General features: G+C 45.8%; 1 protein-coding gene across 2 annotated transcripts in view; it reads right to left on the bottom strand.

The window, feature by feature from the left end:
- GPRIN3 (GPRIN family member 3) overlaps nucleotides 1-16,782 on the bottom strand; it is a 49,814-nt gene extending 33,032 nt beyond the window's left edge. For both annotated transcript variants that reach the window (XR_014011367.1, XM_081207046.1), the window contains exon 1: nucleotides 16,268-16,782. The gene's annotated coding sequence lies outside the window, so the exon portion shown is untranslated. The remainder of the gene's footprint in view (nucleotides 1-16,267) is intronic.
- Between the last annotated feature and the right edge of the window lie 201 nt (nucleotides 16,783-16,983).

The raw sequence follows: 16,983 nt of genomic DNA, 5'->3' as shown, positions 1-16,983 counted from the left end.
GAACCAAAATGCTTTTCCTGTGCAGCCGGAGCAGGAGCAGCGCACAACATTATAGCTAATTGTTGTCGCTTATCTTTACTCACCCCACCCTACTCACAAGTTGTGAGCAATAGCATTACATTAGGAATGGTCTATGTCACCATTAAGAAAAAGAGGTAGGAAGAGGCCAAAATACATGTGGACTGTCCCTGGATCAAGTGACTTTTCTTCTCTGAGCTCTCAAAGTTCTTAACCTATCTCAAGGTAGTCATCTGAACTAGCCAGATGTTTAACTGAGAATCAATCACAGTCAGTCCATCATTTGAAAAACAAGACTTTAAAGCCACCTGACTCCAAAATGGCAACTAGACATTCCATTGTGGCGACTGTAACCTTGGTTTAAGGAGCCATTTGGAGCCTAGCTTATGGATCTGAATTTCTAACACTGGTCCTGAGGGCCGGCTAGAGAGCCCTGGAGGGCCGCATTCTGTGCCAAAAATCCACACCCCGGGGGGAAAAGAAAAACAAGGCTGTAAGCAGCTGACAGGACAGGAGGAGCGGTAGCAAGAGGCAGGGCCTCAGGGAGAGCTGTGTGTGAAACTTGAGGGCACAGCCAGCCTGAGGAGAATCAAAGAGCAGAGAATCAAGCGGGAAGGCTGGCCTCTCCACAGGTTTCCCAACCCAGCCTGCTTCAAGAAGGGAAAACAATCAAAAGCCTCCCAGGAGTTACATTGCTTCCTCTTATCACATGCCGGTTCAAAGGTTGACAGCAGAGGGGTTCTCATACTAGATGGAGCTAACTGACTCCCTCATTATTATATACAGTCGCAATCTGGCAAATAAACCACCATAAGATTCGAGTGAAACACATCTGCAACCCAACTATTCCTCTATCAAGGAAGGGGAACTTGTGGCTCTGCGGATGTTTTCGGACTACAAATCCCATCAGCCTCAGCCAATGGTCAGGGATGAAAGAGTTGCAGTCTAGTAACATCTGAGGCCCGGAGGTTCCCCTGGCTGGGATTACCAAGCCTAAACACATGGTGCTCTAGCAGTAGTCTATTCCCTCCCATGTACCCCAACTTCATCACCCTCCTCTTCCTCTTGAGGAAAGGACCCTCATTCTTTGTAAACTTCCATGTTAATATAAACAACAACACATGCATAATTGGGTACCACTGCTTTTCAAAAAGCTTCAAATAGAACCCCAGAATTGTAGAGTTGAAAGGGACCCTAGTCCAGTGTTTCCCAACCGGTGTTCCCCGGCACACGAGTGTGCCGTGAGACACCGGCTGGTGTGCCGCGAGATGCCTGGAGGGAGGCGGGCGAGTCGGGCGGCGAGAGGCGGGGCGGGGGCGGCGAGGAGAGGCCGCGCCTCCTGCTGCTGCCTGGCGCTCCTCCTCGCAGCCGGCAGCGCTGCCTGGGCGCCTCCGCGCGACTCTGTCTCGCTGGGTTTGGTCTCCCAGCAGAGACGGGTCACACGCGCCCCTCCCTCCCTCCCTCAGCCTGCGCGGAGGCGGATTGAGCGCAGCTGAGAGGAGCTGCCGAGGGAAAAAACGTTCACTTTTGTGCGTCCCTCCCGGCGTGACGCTGCGCGCTGACGTCACGGGGCGGGGCTTTAATGGTGGTGTGCCGCGAGATTTTTTTTTAGTACACAGGTGTGCCGTTGCCCAAAAACGTTTGGGAAACACTGCCCTAGTCTTGCAACGCAGGAATTTTTGCCCAACGTGGGGCTCGAACCCATAACTCTGAGATTGAGAGTCTCGTGCTCGACTGACTGAGCTACCCAGTGAGAAGTGTAAGCTGAATGACTACTAGGTGAAATGGCCAAGGGCCTAACTCAGTACAGAACGGCTTCACATGGTCATAAAGTATCAGACTTCCAGTGCAATCTTAGGCATCTTTACTCCGAAGTAAGTCCCATTATGTTCAGTGGGGCTTCAACCCCTTTGTTTTCTTCTAGGTCCAGTGGTAAGGACTGCCTGAACCCTGTTCACTGAGACCATTCAGAGCAGCACTGTTAGTTGTCCCTTGCGCCATGGCGCCTGACTAGCGTCTACTAGATTTTGGGCATTTAGTGTCACTGGTCCCAGGCTGTGGAGCACTCTTCCAGCAGAGATTCGGAAGGCATCTTTGACTCTCAGGAATCTCTTGGAAGACTTGCTGACTTTTTAATGCAGCTGCTCTAAACACTTCAGACCAACCAGTTATTTTAATGATTGCTTTGGACTTTCTTAAACGACGTTTTCATAGAATCATAGAGTTGGAAGAGACCACAAGGGCCATCGTCCAACCCCCTGCCAAGCAGGAAACACCATCAGAGCACTCCTGACATATGGTTGTCAAGCCTCTGCTTAAAGACCTCCAAAGAAGGAGACTCCACCACACTCCTTGGCAGCAAATTCCACTGTCGAACAGCTCTTACTGTCAGGAAGTTCTTCCTAATGTTTAGGTGGAATCTTCTTTCTTGTAGTTTGGATCCATTGCTCCGTGTCCGCTTCTCTGGAGCAGCAGAAAACAACCTTTCTCCCTCCTCTATGTGACATCCTTTTATATATACCACCCCTGCTATTGCATTATATAAATGGTGGTATATAACTACTTTTACAAATATATAAAATGTTCCTCTATTAGTCTTTTAAAATTGAATATAAATTTCAAGAATGTATAACTTGCTGTTAAAATGGAATACTCAGGATGAAACAGTTAAATCAGCAATGATAAAATGGGCGCAGGACATTGGTTATAATATTATGTTCGCTGACTGGGAACGGTTATGGACCACTGGTGTGAAATTTACGGCATGTAATGCCCTGAAAGAAAATATTATGAAAATGATATACAGGTGGTACATGACCCCAGTCAAGCTTGCAAAAATATACCATTTGTCAGACAATAAGTGTTGGAAATGTAAAGAAACTGAGGGAACATTCTTTCACCTTTGGTGGACGTGCCCCAAAATTAAGGCTTTCTGGGAAATGATATATAATGAACTGAAAAAGGTATTTAAATATACCTTCCTTAAGAAACCAGAGGCCTTTCTTTTGGGCATTGTTGGCCAAATGGTGCTAAAGAAGGACAGAACTTTCTTTATGTATGCAGTAACAGCAGCAAGGATACTCATCGCAAAATATTGGAAGACACAAGATTTGCCCACCCCTGGAAGAATGGCAGATGCAACTGATAGATTACATGGAACTGGCAGAAATGACGGGCAGAATCCGAGACCTGGGAGAAGAGACAGTGGAAGAGGACTGGAAAAAATTTAAGGACTATTTGCAAAAGTATTGTATGAATGCTAGAATGCTAGAATGATGCAGGATATTAAGATAATATGGCATTAGTGACTTAGCGGAAAGGAGCATGAAAATAACTGAATTATAAGAATATAGGTGAATTTTGAATAACATTATGTCAAGCTTAAATATTTAAATAATTGATAACAAAGGGCAAACTGGAGACATAATAGTTGAAACGTATAATTTAAAACAAGTTTTGAGAGAAGGTGAAGTATTGCTGAACATGATTTTATAAAGGGGAACACAGAAAAGGGAGATGTGAGGGAGTCAGAAAAGAGGGTTATGGAAATTTGGTTTAACTATGTTTTATGTCTTTCATATGATTTTTTGTCGGTTGTTTTTTCTTTTTTTTGTATGTTTTTTCTCATTTTGGTGATGGTGTTTTTTATTGCTTTTGGGTTGTGTATGTGTATGGTGTTATACTGTTTAAAACCTTTAATATTTTATAAAAAATAAAATAAAATTGAATATAAAGACACACACACACACGGTGTAACCACCTAGTACATCCCTAAAGGTGAGGCTCTGTATTGTGCCTTAGAAGATGTACATACCAGGACGATCAGTTGACAATGATGATATATAATTATGTGGGTTCTTTTCTTACTTGTGTCAAAAAGCAGCTGATACGCTAATGAATATTCTGAATGCCAATTAAAGACACTTCTTTTTTTTAACCTTAGACAAAGATGGCAGGGCATGCTTTTCAGTTATTTTAATTTTTAATATCACTTAACAGAAACCAATCTGTTGTGCATCTGATGCTGAGGAACCTAAGTGAAGAGGGGAAATGGGAAAGATCAGCTGGGGGAAAAAATGTCAATTGCTTAAAAACACACACAACTAAACAAAGAGGAAAGAAGACTGCAATCTCATGCGCACAGAATAGTACAACACAGAGAATATGTACATGTCTTCAGATAGGTGGGAAGTCTTTTAGATAGGTTAGGAAAAGAAAGCTATTGAATCTGACAAATATAGCTTTTGTATCATAGCTTTTTGTATCAGGTCTGTAACATTTAGTTGTGCCCTGGCATTAGGAGTGTTTGTCACAAAGGAACCACCTGCCTCCTTGGAGGGTTGATGAACATGAGGAAATAGCAGAACAAACCTTACAACTGTAATGCCGTATGATTTCTCCATGTATGAGCAGATTCTGCACAGAGTTTGAGAACTGGTGCCCTATTCATCATTTTTAGCCATTGCATTTATCAGCAAGTCACAAAAAATGATGCACATTATTTTGGAATCCATATACTTGGAAAGGGGAAAAGAAGATGGCTGCCCTTCTGTTCAGTCCAAATCATCTATATAAATACAGTACTGTGCAGCACCATAGCAACTGTTTCTATAGACAAAGAGCTTTCGGATTTGAAGACCATGGCAAGGTATTAGGGCATCTTACCAACTTAATGTATCTGAGATGGTAGGGATGATATTCCCTCTGCAGTGTCAGCTGCAACAGCTTTTGCCTTTAAAACCCTAAATGTTTTTAGGACTGAAGTGCCTAAATAATGGACTCCCTATCTCAGGAACTAAGCAATGTGGTTTCCTGCTGATATTGTTGGATTACAGCTCCCAGCAACCCTGAATAGCGGCCAAACGTGGTGGACAGGGCCTTTTCTGCTTTGGCACTCAGGAATGTGGAACTCTCTGCTCCATGAGATTACACTATCTTTTCCTACTTAGCAAGTGTTCCATTGCTGTCTGGGAAAAAAAAAGTCACTTTCTGCAATGTAGATAGGTTTCAGCCCTACTATTTTTAGGTTTCATCAGTTTAAATGTTTTATTGCTGCTTCCTGTATTCTGTTGTAGCGATCCACTTTTGTTTTTGATGGTTCTGACTATTGGTATAAATATTTTTATTTACTGTGGACTCCTCCATTTTAATATAAATAAATTAACTTTAAATGAACTTTGAAAACTGCTCACCTCACACTCACACCCTGCAATAAACCAAGTTACTCACGTTGATGCAAGAGTTTTGCAGATTTAATAAGTAACTAAATATCTGTGATTAGAATACCAGTTATCACAGGTCTTTGTTTCAGCAAAATAGCTGCAGAGTTCAAAGTCCACAAACCAGTTTACACACACACACACACACACACACACACACGATTTCACCCAATGGATAATAGTTTCACCAGGAAATGATCTACATAAAGCATTTTCCACAAGGCAATTTTGTTAAAACAGACATAAATTCACTTGCCACAAAGTATTATTTATTTTGGTTAAATATGTTTCTCTTTCTTTGCAACATTCAGACATCAACATAGACAATAATTTGTTGCATCTGAGCTTGTGGTGGGGAAAAAATAAGCCACAATCCTTGGATCAGTGTTACATCCAAACCAGGAGTCATGGTTTGTTCCACTCTAAACAAACAGCAACCAATAAGCCAAGAAAACCTTGGCTTATCATTGTGGATTGTTTGGAACAAAACAAATCACAGTCCCTGCTTCAGAAGTAATGTTAATCTGAGGGCCATGGTTTGTTTCTCCCCCGTGTGAGCGGAAAGAAGAACAGCAAGCAAGTTGGCTGAAGCACATCAAACCATTAGCTATGGTTTACTGCAGGGCCAGCCTTATCATCAGGCAGAATGAGGCAGCTGCTTCAAGCAGCAGATGATGAGGGACTTGGAGCAGAAAGAGTTGTGTGAGTTGTACGGAGTGCCCCGTGTTCCCTAAGCTAGCACTCAAGTTTGGTGAAGGATGCTCTCCATCACCTGATGATGTCAACTAGAATCTTGCTGGCTTTGGAAGGGGCCATGCATTACCTTGTGAGAGGAGCAAGACGGCAGTAAATCACACCGAGCAAGTTCACGTTTATTAGCAAGAAGAGGATCTAACACAGGAGTGCCAATGAGCACAGAAGGTCCTCACTTCCCCACAGCTGCCTAAGTCCCTTCTCTCCAGGGGTTTTCCCAAGCAATCTGAGACTGTGCCTGTGTGAAGCTAACTTCTCCATCCTCTTCATTCCTCTCCTAGTTCTGGAGACCAGCAAGGGATGGAAGCTTGTCACTGCAGGAGAATATACCCATGCCTCTTCACCAGCCTGACTCATCTCTGCCTCTTGGCCTCCGTCATTCCACTCTCCTGCTTCAGTTTCTGATTCTGGACTTCTCTCTGCAACAGACTCCCCCCGCTCACTAAACCCTGTTTTCAGCTTCCAACACCTCCTCCCAGGCTTCTCCCTCTTCTCCCTCTGACACACATCACTGTCCCACCACCAGTCCCCTGGCTCTGAGCCTTCTTCCCCAGCTGATTCCTCTCACCATTCCTCTGCATCCAACCAGTCTGTGATGTCTTGTGTTTTGGCTCAGGCAGATAAATGTCTTGGTCCAGCCCTGACAAAACCTGATGTCTGAAAGTGGCCAAGGCTATAGTAGAATCTGTGCTAGAGCTATCGGGTGGATAAAGGCATTTCTGCCAATCTACATTACTAATACAGGAGGGATCCAGCTATCTTGTAAATATGTGTGTATATTTATTGTCTAAAGCAGCCTACCTCAACTTCCTGCCAGCTTGATGCTTTGAACTCTAATTCCCCTCAGCCCCAGCCAACATGATCAATGGTCAGCGATAAAGGGAGCCGTGGTCCAACAACATACGGAGGGCATCAAGTGTTTTAGGGTTCCAGCTACATTGAAAGAGCTTCCAGTTTCATAGCAGCCTTATCTGGTTGGGTAGATAAACATCAATAATAATGTATTGCCTAATTTAACACTCAAACTGTGCAGGTAAGCTCTTGTTCTGAAAAGGAAGTATGAGCTTATCGAAGGCCAACTCGAGTATTGGCACCAGAGGCCGAAGCTTTCATCTGCTCTGGAACAGAGGAAGAAGCAGGTGGACACGATCACAAAACATTAGGAGAAACGTCCTCACAGTATGAGCTTTGAACAGCGGCTTGGAAGATGGTGAGCTCTCCTTCACTGGAGATGTTTAAGCAGAGACTGTACAGGCATTTTATTTAGTAAAAAATGTTAGCTGCCTTTCAAAATAACTGTTTTCCCAAGGCGGCTTGCGCCCAGTAGCATAGCATGGGGAGGGCTATAGGGGCGGTTGCCCCAGGCACAAAATTGTTAAGGGTGCAAATTTTCAGTACCCGATGCTGCCTCAATACAGCCACACACTTCCATCACTAGGGTCCATTTAAACGGATTCCCCATGTGAACCAGGAAGTGACCTCCCCAGGCAATGGATGATGCGTACACCGTTAGGCAGCTGAATGCACATGTGTACTCCAGTTATTTAACCCCTCCTTCACACAGCCCTGGGCTCTGGCAACCCACGCTACACCACTGCTTGGGATGTCTGATAAAGCCAGCAAAAAAACCATAGTCAATGTCACAATAACATAACACACAAGAATAATAAGCAGAAACAGTACAGTCGCAACATTCTTTCAGCAAGTCGCCACAGAACAGAAACTAAATCAGTCAGGGGCAAGGGGGTGGACTAGATGAATCAGAGGATCCTTTCCAACTCCACGACTCAGTTTTTATGAATTGTTATGTTCTTACAAGGAACTGAAATGTACCATTCTGAAGGTGCCACAATAGCTTAAAAATACCTAATTGGGAATATATAGAGTAGACATAGCCTGCTCATGCGTTTAATAGGCTGCCTAACAAAAAGCTCAACAGGAGCAGTGTCTGTCACAGCAGCAGAAACAGCTGGATCTGTTTGAATTTGTTCCTGCAACACAGTCGTTAAAAATACAGTATTATTCTGTGGGGTCTCTCTTTCTCTGACTTCATGGATAGGAAAAGGTTTTCACAGGGAAGCTGTCATATGCCAGGTGAGAAGATTCATCCCCGTCTAGCCCAATGCTGTCTGCCCTGATTGGCAGTGGCTCTCCAGGGAGTCAGGCAGATAGTCTTACCCATCACCTGCCACCGTAGCCTTTTTAATTGCAGGTGCCAGGGATTGAAACCAAGTCCATCTGCACATGGAGCTCTGGTCTCCTGCTCAGCAGGCGACAGTGGAGAGAAGCAGAGGAGGACTCCATCCCAGCTTTCTATGGAAGCACTGGGTTCTTCTTCACAAAATACCTATAATACCCTGGCTCTTAGATGTGCCACACTTAAGGCTGGCTCACACATGTACACACACCCCTTGGTTTTTGGCAGCTGGTTGCACACACCAACTTTGCAAAAAATAAAAATAAAAAAATCACTGTGTTTAAAATGCTATAAGAGTCCTCCATGGAAGAGAATTATCTCATCGACAGACCATTCATGTCTGGAGATCATTAAAGTTACAGTCATCGAGTGATAAACCTGCACACAATCCTACGCGTGCCTAGTAAGAAAAGAGAAATGTCTGCATTTTTCAGAGAACAGACCTTATTTGCATGTTCTGGATCAATAAGCACTTATCTTTCAGAGTTCACGCTTCTCCACACATTGCAATGCAGTTTGTGGCTCAACCAAAAATGCATATTGAAATGCAGTTTTAGGGCAAAAGGCATGCAAAAATGTGGTTTGTGTGTGCAAATGCATTTAGACAAGATTGCAGATTGATGCGGTAAGGACTGATTGAATGAGCACAACCAAAATAGACACAGGCTGAAAAAAAGACTTGGGTCATCCATTGTAACTCAAAAGTATGTCCTGTTGAGTTCAATGGAACTTACTCTCCTGTAAATACACACAGGATGAGTGATGCCATGTGTTTGTGGTAGGTTTCTTGCATATATTTTTGAGAGAGACCAACTGGCTGGTTGGGACTTCCATTGTGAAGAAGAAAAGGGAAAGGTCCCAGCCTTTGCTTTGCCCTTTGTCTTGGGGACAGAACTTCCAAAATGACAACTGGTGGGGTGGGGAGCAATCATAATTATAGCATGTCCCCAGATTTCCCACTGGCTGCCTCCTTGATGGATTCAAAGAGAAGGTTCAGAAGCAATTTAATCATGGTCTTATAAGTACGTGTGCAGGGAGAAAATGCCCTATAGGAGAGGCCTGTTCCTATCTAGCAGACAAAGGCATAACAAGATCAAATAGGAGGAAATTGCGGCAGCGATGTTCCAAGTGGGTATATTTTTAAACAGGGCTAATTAGACAACGGCTCAAAAACGTAGGGGAATGGGGTAGTGCCTCCCTTTGCTAGGAATCTTTTAAAACTCAGGAGCTGCAGACCTATGGCAGCTCAACCTTATGTGTTCTTGTGTTTTTGTATCGTAAGCTGCCCTGTGGCCCTTGGATGAAGGCCGGTTAAGAAATTTAATAATAATGGTAATGATAATAACCTCACCTCTGCAGGTTGGGAGGTCTCTTGCCAGCTCAGTGTTTCAAAAAAAAAATCAAAAAAAATCAAGGGACACTGCAGAGAAAGCACAAACCGTTCCAGGAAGCTGCAGTGTTCCAAAATGTGTTGACGTTTGGCTGTTATTGAGAAAGCAGGGAGGAAAATAATAATAATAACAAAGAAACAAAATTAAAATGAAACTATTCAGATCCTTCTGGGGGAAGACAGATCTGTGTTTGTTTCATTAGTACTCCAAATATTTAAGAGTACGCCTGAAACATCTACTGTGTCAACTGGCCTTCAAGTCAAAGCTGGACGTCTGCCTAGGAAGCTCATGATTCGTCCAAGTTCTAGTTGCCAATTAATTACAATTACTAAGCTATTATTATAATTTCTAGAGTATCATCGACGGGCACGATGCTTTACAAAGTACAAGAGGACAGGTCCCTACCTCAAGGAACTTACAATCTATATAATTCACTGCATGGGGGTGGGGAAGAAGAGGAGGGAGGTGAATTCAGTGGGCTCAACGGGACTTTATTTCTGAGTAAACAACCCCTGGATGGTTAAGTCCAGTCAAAGGCGACTATGGGGTTGCAACGCTCATCTTGCTTTCAGGCTGAGGGAGCCGGTGTTTGTCCACAGACAGCTTTCGGGGTCATGTGGCCAGCAGGACTAACCCACTTCTGATGCAATGGGACACCGTGACAGAAACCAGAGCGCACAGAAACGCCGTTTAGCTTCCTGCCGGAGCGGTACCTATTTATCTACTTGCACTGGTGTGCTTTCGAACTGCTAGATTGGCAGGAGCTGGGACAGAGCAACAGGATCTCACTCCATCACGGGATTCGAACTGCCAACCTTCTGATCAGCAAGCCCAAGAGGCTCAGCGGTTTAGACCACAGTGCCACCCGCGTCCCCTAAAAAAACAACCAAATACTGCAATCGTACTATCAAACACAATGGCACATAAATAAAGCAAATGACAACAAATTCATCAAAACGATTCATGCAATTCAATAAAATCATAGTAATTCAAAAGATCAGAAAATACCACAAATCATTCATCAAAATGAGTAATACAATGCAACAGTGTCGTGGCAACTTCCCTTTCATCTGCCTTGTGTTACCATTGATACTTGTCTACATTTCTGTCCAAACATAGCTAAGGCTCACCATTTCTTTCCCAATTGTCTTGTGCTTATTTGCGCTTTAGCCATCAGCCAACAGTCGCTGCTCTGGTAGCAGATTCCTACCTGGTTTCCAGCCAATTAATGCAACCACAAAACCAGCCTTCCTTCACAACGTAGACTCAGCAAATCTGGGCAAGACTCAGCACCCAGTAAAGTGGCTGCACTTCCTCTGGGCAGCCATCTGGCAAGTCAGTCTCACTTAGAGAGAGCCGCTGAGAGCAAGTTGCATTGCAAGCAGGCGAAGCGCGTGACCTGGGGCTCCAGATGGACCGACTGCATGCCAAAATCTGCAAGGATCCGCTCAGCTCAGGTGCCAATTCAGTCCTGGAGAATTAGTCCTTGTCTGAGGACCTTCGGGGGCAGCATGTCTCTGCTCCAACATGCAACAATGTTCCAGGACAGCACTGGGGAATCTGTGGCCTTCCAAATGTTGCTGTATGACAGTTCCCATCTTCCCTGTTCCTATTCTAGAACAATAGGAACGTGTCTGTACCCTGCACAACCCCCTCAATTTGGCATGGACCCATCATCACCATATGGGACAATTGAGAACATCTGTATAAATCATTAACAATCCATCTCTATACCAAACTTGGGTCTTCAGCTGTTTTTGGACTACAACTCCCACAATCCCTGACCACTGCTAGCTAGGGATGATGGGAGTTGTATTCTAACAACAGCTGGAGGCCCAAATTTGGGAAAGCCTATGCAAACTGGATTGTATCAGTTCAGGTCTGGCGTGTTTATGTAAGGATGGGGAGGGAAATTGTTCCAGTTCAAGTTTAAAGGCAAACATACCAAGTTTGCACCTTCTGAAACATCACACCAACCGAAACACAGTCATACATCAATATTCTTACTTCCTGGAATGTTGCAGTGCAGTTCTCCAGCTGACTGACGTGTATAGAAATGCACATACTAGGGTAAAATGTGCATTAGAATGCACATATTTGAGAAAATTATGTGCAAAAAACGCATTGCATGAGGGGAAAAGTTTTTGAAGACATTCACTGGTGAATTTTCATGAGGCCTTTAATGTGCAAATTGACTGGAAATGCGGGGAATGACCTAGGATTGGGGGGGGAAAGGCAAAACACAGAGCGAAACCAAAACTTCCAAATCCACCCATCCCTGGTATTATTTCACATGCTCAAATGCTCCCTGAAATGGATGAAGAAGGATCTGTACACATGCAAAAGAAGAGATCAAAAGAAAGGCTGGGCTTTTCACTGAACGCAAATCACTTTGTTGAAATTGGAGAAGTGACTCAAATTCCATTGACTAGAACCCTTCTCCCTAACACCCAGTTTCCCTGTGAAATTGAGGGTTAAGGTGAAATTGAGTTATCGGCCCGAAGTCACCTAGCAGGTTTTAGGCCCAGTAGGGGTTTGAACCCCGCTCTTTCCTTCCAATACCCTTCAGCATTCTTACAGAATTAGGTGACTACCAGGCCATTTCCTTTGCCTTCTACAAAATCTGGAAAAGTGAAGGGAACAGGGGAAGGAGGGAGTTTGCTCTTTTCTTTCTAATTCTAGTTATCTTGCTTCTCTGCAGAGAGAGGGTCCGAGATAGTCTTGCCTGCCTTGCTTTCCTACATTGTGAGTATTGCTGTAATTTCAGGTTGCCTAAAGCTATAAAAGTAAGTTAAGGGGGAAGGGCCGCCATCTTCCCTTCAACTTTCCCAGGCCCACCAGCCTCTTTCTGGGACATACCTGGAAGGACATGCATTATAGCTTATAGTTTGCAGTCTGGGGATAGGTACTGCCTGTCCAATTGTGAACCACTCTGAGATCTATGGGTATAGGGCGGTATACAAATTTAATAAATAATAATAATTATTGTCAAATGAATCACAGCTGAACAGCAAACTCAAAAAACACAATTTTTTTAATCTTTCAGAGGACTTGTTATCAGCCGGAAGAGAGAAGAAACCACAATATTATATGCTTGCCTAAAGAGTCCTGGTATGCACAAGGAACCAACGGGAACAGTTCTTTGGGGAAGGACCCAGCCCAAGACATTTTGCTGCCCAAGGCACAGGACAAGATGTCACCTTTACCTACTCCATGTACAGAAGCAAACCAGACTGGCAGCTGATGTTTGGTTCAACGCTGGAAATGCAGTTGTGTTCTCTATGGCACCCAAGGTCAGCAGGATACCTCTGGGGAGCACAGAGCACATACAGCGGTGTCCCTTACCTGCCCCTCTGCATCTGCCGCCTGAGACAGCAGGGCTTCCTTGGGACAGAAAAATCGCTCAATGGCAGAGCACCTGCTTCGCATAAAGAAGACCCCGGCAGGGGCAGACCTTGGTAATATGGTGCCGGGCTTTGGGAAGAAGCCACGATGCTCTGGCAGGGTTCTGGAGCCCTCCCATCTCCTTCCCAAAGCTGGGCAAGAGCAAACCAGGCTTTGGGAAGGACCCTGTCAGAGCCCTCATGCAAGCACTTACTAAGCTTTGGGAAGGTGGCAGGAAGGAACCCTCTCAGCTTGGCAGCCTGTAAAAGGGTCCCAGACTGTAGGAGAACCATTGCTTCTGAGAATTGACAACACTGAGCGAGGTAGACAATGTGGCCTATACAGTGGTACCTCGGTTGAAGAACAGTCCTGTTTATGAACTATTCAGTTTACGAACTCCGCAAAACCAGAAGTAGTGTTCCGGTTTGCGAACTTTACCTCGGTCTACAAACAGAAGCCAAACGGTGGAAGGGCACCGGCAGTGGGAGGCCTCATGAGGGAAAGCGCGACTCGGTTTAAGAACGGATTTGGTTTAAGAACGGACCTCAAGAACGGATTAAGTTCGTAAACAGAGGTACCACTGTACAGTGGTACCTCTGGTTGCGAACAGGATCCGTTCCGGAGGCCCGTTCGCAACATAAAAAGAGCGCAACCTGCAGCAGCACGTCTGCGTACACACGGGTTGCAATTTGCCACTTCTGCACATGTGCGTGATGTTATTTTGCGCTTCTGAGCATGCGCGAGCGGCGAAACCCGGAAGTAACCCTTTCTGGTACTTCCGGGTTGCCGCGGGACGCAACCTGAAAGAACGTAACATGAAGCGGACGTAACATGAGGTATGATTGTATTGTATATCTTCCTGTGCTCCCCTTTCTTTCAGCAAAAGCACCAGAAGAATATCTGTCTGTTCTCCTGGCAACCCTGTTGGGACAGTGAGCACAACAAGGCAGCCACCTCACACAGGCTAGTCATATACCCTTGCACCCTGCTTAGGCCTTCTTCCTATGACCCAGCCACATTCCTGTGGACTTTCAGGGGAAGCCAACATGGTGTCCATCCAGCTGTCTCTGGACTACAGCTCCCATCAGCCCCAGCCAGCCTGGCCAATGCTGAGGGGGCTGACAATCATGGCTAAGCATTGCAGAGCCATCTGGAAATCAATGAATGAAAAATGGAGGGGGCAGGAGAAGAGTACCAGGATACATGCAGGCTGGCAGGGGAAACAGAAAATGCGGGGGATGCAATTTTTTGGCACAAATATAAATACCCCCCTCTCCATCCGCAATGCCCCCCAACAACAATCAGTGGCAGCAGGAGCCACCCAAACCGTACGTGTGAATTAACGGAAGATGCCACAAGGCTTGTGTTCTGTTGTTGTCTTGTTTTCCCCATCACCTGTACTGAGGAAGTATTTCGGTGCTGTGACAGTGGTGTTGCTATGGCAATGACTCTTCTATCTACTGGATTGAGTAGGGAGGGGGCACCCTGCACAATCCGAACACACTGCAGCAGTGTGATAGAGGGCAGGATCTGGAGGGAAGTTCTGCTTCACACATTCCTCTGCAGCTCCCATTCATCTCAACAAACCCCATGCCAAAGAGAACCTTCTGGACTCTATCCAGATATTGTTAACCATTTGTCGACAAAAAGCCTCTGAAGTGGACATATTGTGAACCCATTTTTTTATTATTATAAAAAATTAATACATCTGTTTGTTGGCAGTTCTCCTCCCTACCTTATCTTTTAAAAGCCCTCTGAAGGCAGTATTGAAAAACACCTCCATCAAATGAAATATAATTAAGTCAATAAACCAAGAATTAAAATGCCCTACTTGGGACATGTGTATATTACCTAGTCTGTTGTTCAGCTTTTGTTACAGACAAGCCACCACTTGGAAACAGGAAGAAGAAACTCAATGTGTTTGTTCGAAGGTAAAGAAGCAAAACTTTGCATCTTCCCTTAATCCTCTCCTCCATTCATTCTGAGCAACGACAAATGAGGGTGTCCCTTTTCGTCCGGTCTCCAAAATGGCTATGGTGGTGCAATTGCTAAGGTCTGCTCTAGAAAGTGGTGGTTTTTACTGCCAATTTTACAAAGGGTGTATATGGAAGATGATTGCTGTTCTCGAGACTAAATGCATTCCCAAGGTAAAGCTGCGTTCACAGTAAAGCTGCGTACGAGTTAGACTCTCTCCCCTGTTTTGGGCTTACAGACTCTTGCACATACACTTCTAAACAGGCAAAGCAGAACGGTGGTGTATGTGCTCTGGAGAACACCTGGGTTGGTGCAGGCCTCAATTTACCTAGACTTCCGGCAAGATCAGAATCGTAGTTAAAAAGGATTGAGATCTTTACGTCGCCTGGAAGGATCGTTTGTGCAAAAGTAGCCTAGGAAGCAGCTGGCCTCTTGAAAGCACCAGGGCCTCTCGCCCTGACCTTGCGTCTGGGAAAAGTTCCCTCAAGTGCTTTATTTTCATAATAAATTATCCAGCCATCAAAGCAGCTCGTAAACAGTTAGTACACATGTCACGCATCTGGGCTTCAATCCAGTCCCCTTCGTTTGTTCCCTCTTCCCCAAGGCAATTCTCATTGGATGTCTCTTCCAATTCTTTTCTAGGGGAGAATAGCAATCCTAAAGGCGTCAAAGCTTTTATGGGATGTAACTAATAATATCATAATTTGAGTTGGCCATTGACCTGATTTAATTTTTGGTGCATGCAAACTGAAGATCACTTGAAGGAGAGGACTGACCTCCTTTTAAAATAAACATATTTGCCCATCACCCCCATACCAAAAACACACGTGCAACTTTTTTTTCTTGGTTTCTCCCTACAAGGGCCAGTAAAAACTACATATCTGCAAAGAAGATATTAGGGTTGAATGTGCCTGAAATGAATGCAACCACGACCAGGGCAACTGAACTTATCTGCAAAGTTCACCTATTAGTAGTATGTGGTTTCTTCCTATCAAAGCGGGACTTCTATAATAATACTATTTACATATTTAGAAGGGGAGAGAGACGATGAAAACAAGGCTGTGAGGAAGGGGTTTGGATGCCATTTCTTCTATTAGGCGCAGCGCGATCCTAAGCCGATGCCAATTCCGCCGTGCTTATGGCGGTGGTCATGCGCTTTTCGGCACGTTTCCTTGGAAGAATGAATTACTCCCCAGTTACGCGCGCGCCTAGGAGTAATCTAGTCAACGTACATTTGAGACGCGGCAGGATTTTTATCAGGATCCTCACCGGCCGCCGCCTGCAACCTGCATTGCCCCATCGCAAGCGCAACTCCCCGAGCCTCCGCTTACCTTCCGCAGCCAGGGGGAAGCAGCAGCGGCCGCCGCAGCAGCACCGGCAACCAGGAGAGATGACCTTGCAGAGAAATTCCTCATCGGAGCAGCAACCGAGCAGCTTTCCCCGCTCGCAGCCTGGCGCGTAAAAACGCAGACGGAAAGAACCCTCCAGGTCGGGATCCAGGCGCCCAAGCTGCCAGGATGGATCTCAACGCGGGAGAAACCCGGAAAGCCTCGTCTACGAAGGCTCGGGTTTTGAGGGAAAACCCACCGTGGGGAGAAGGAGCCACAAGTCGAAAGGGGAGGCAAAGCCGGGAACGCCGCGGCTGCTTGGGTGGCTCCGGCTCCTCCCGGCGCGCATTTGGCGCTGTTGCAGAGGGCGGCGCAGGTGCCTCCTGGGGGGGCGTTTCTAGTCTTGGCCGGGCGGACAGGGAGGCGGCTGCTTCCGCTGCCGGCGGCTCCCGGAGCGGCTGTGCCCGCGACCGCCTTCGGAGCAGCCGCTACTCCAAGGTGGCCCGCGAGGTGGGAAGGCAAGAGGGAGCCGCGCGCCCGCGCCCGCGCCCGCGCGTCACAGGCGCGCGTTGCTGGCTGCGCCGGCAAGGAATCGGGGCATTCAGAGCAGCCCCGGGAGGCGGAGCAGGAAGGCCTCTCGCCCCGGTTGCCTCTCTGCCCGACGCATTTCTCAAAGAGCTTCCTGCTGCAGGAGAGAGGAAGACACAGCAGCTGAAGTT

This window comes from Podarcis bocagei (assembly GCF_964188305.1).
Source record: "Podarcis bocagei genome assembly, chromosome: 9".
NCBI classification, from domain to species: Eukaryota; Metazoa; Chordata; class Lepidosauria; order Squamata; family Lacertidae; genus Podarcis; species Podarcis bocagei.
This window is presented reverse-complemented; position numbering and strand designations above follow the sequence as displayed.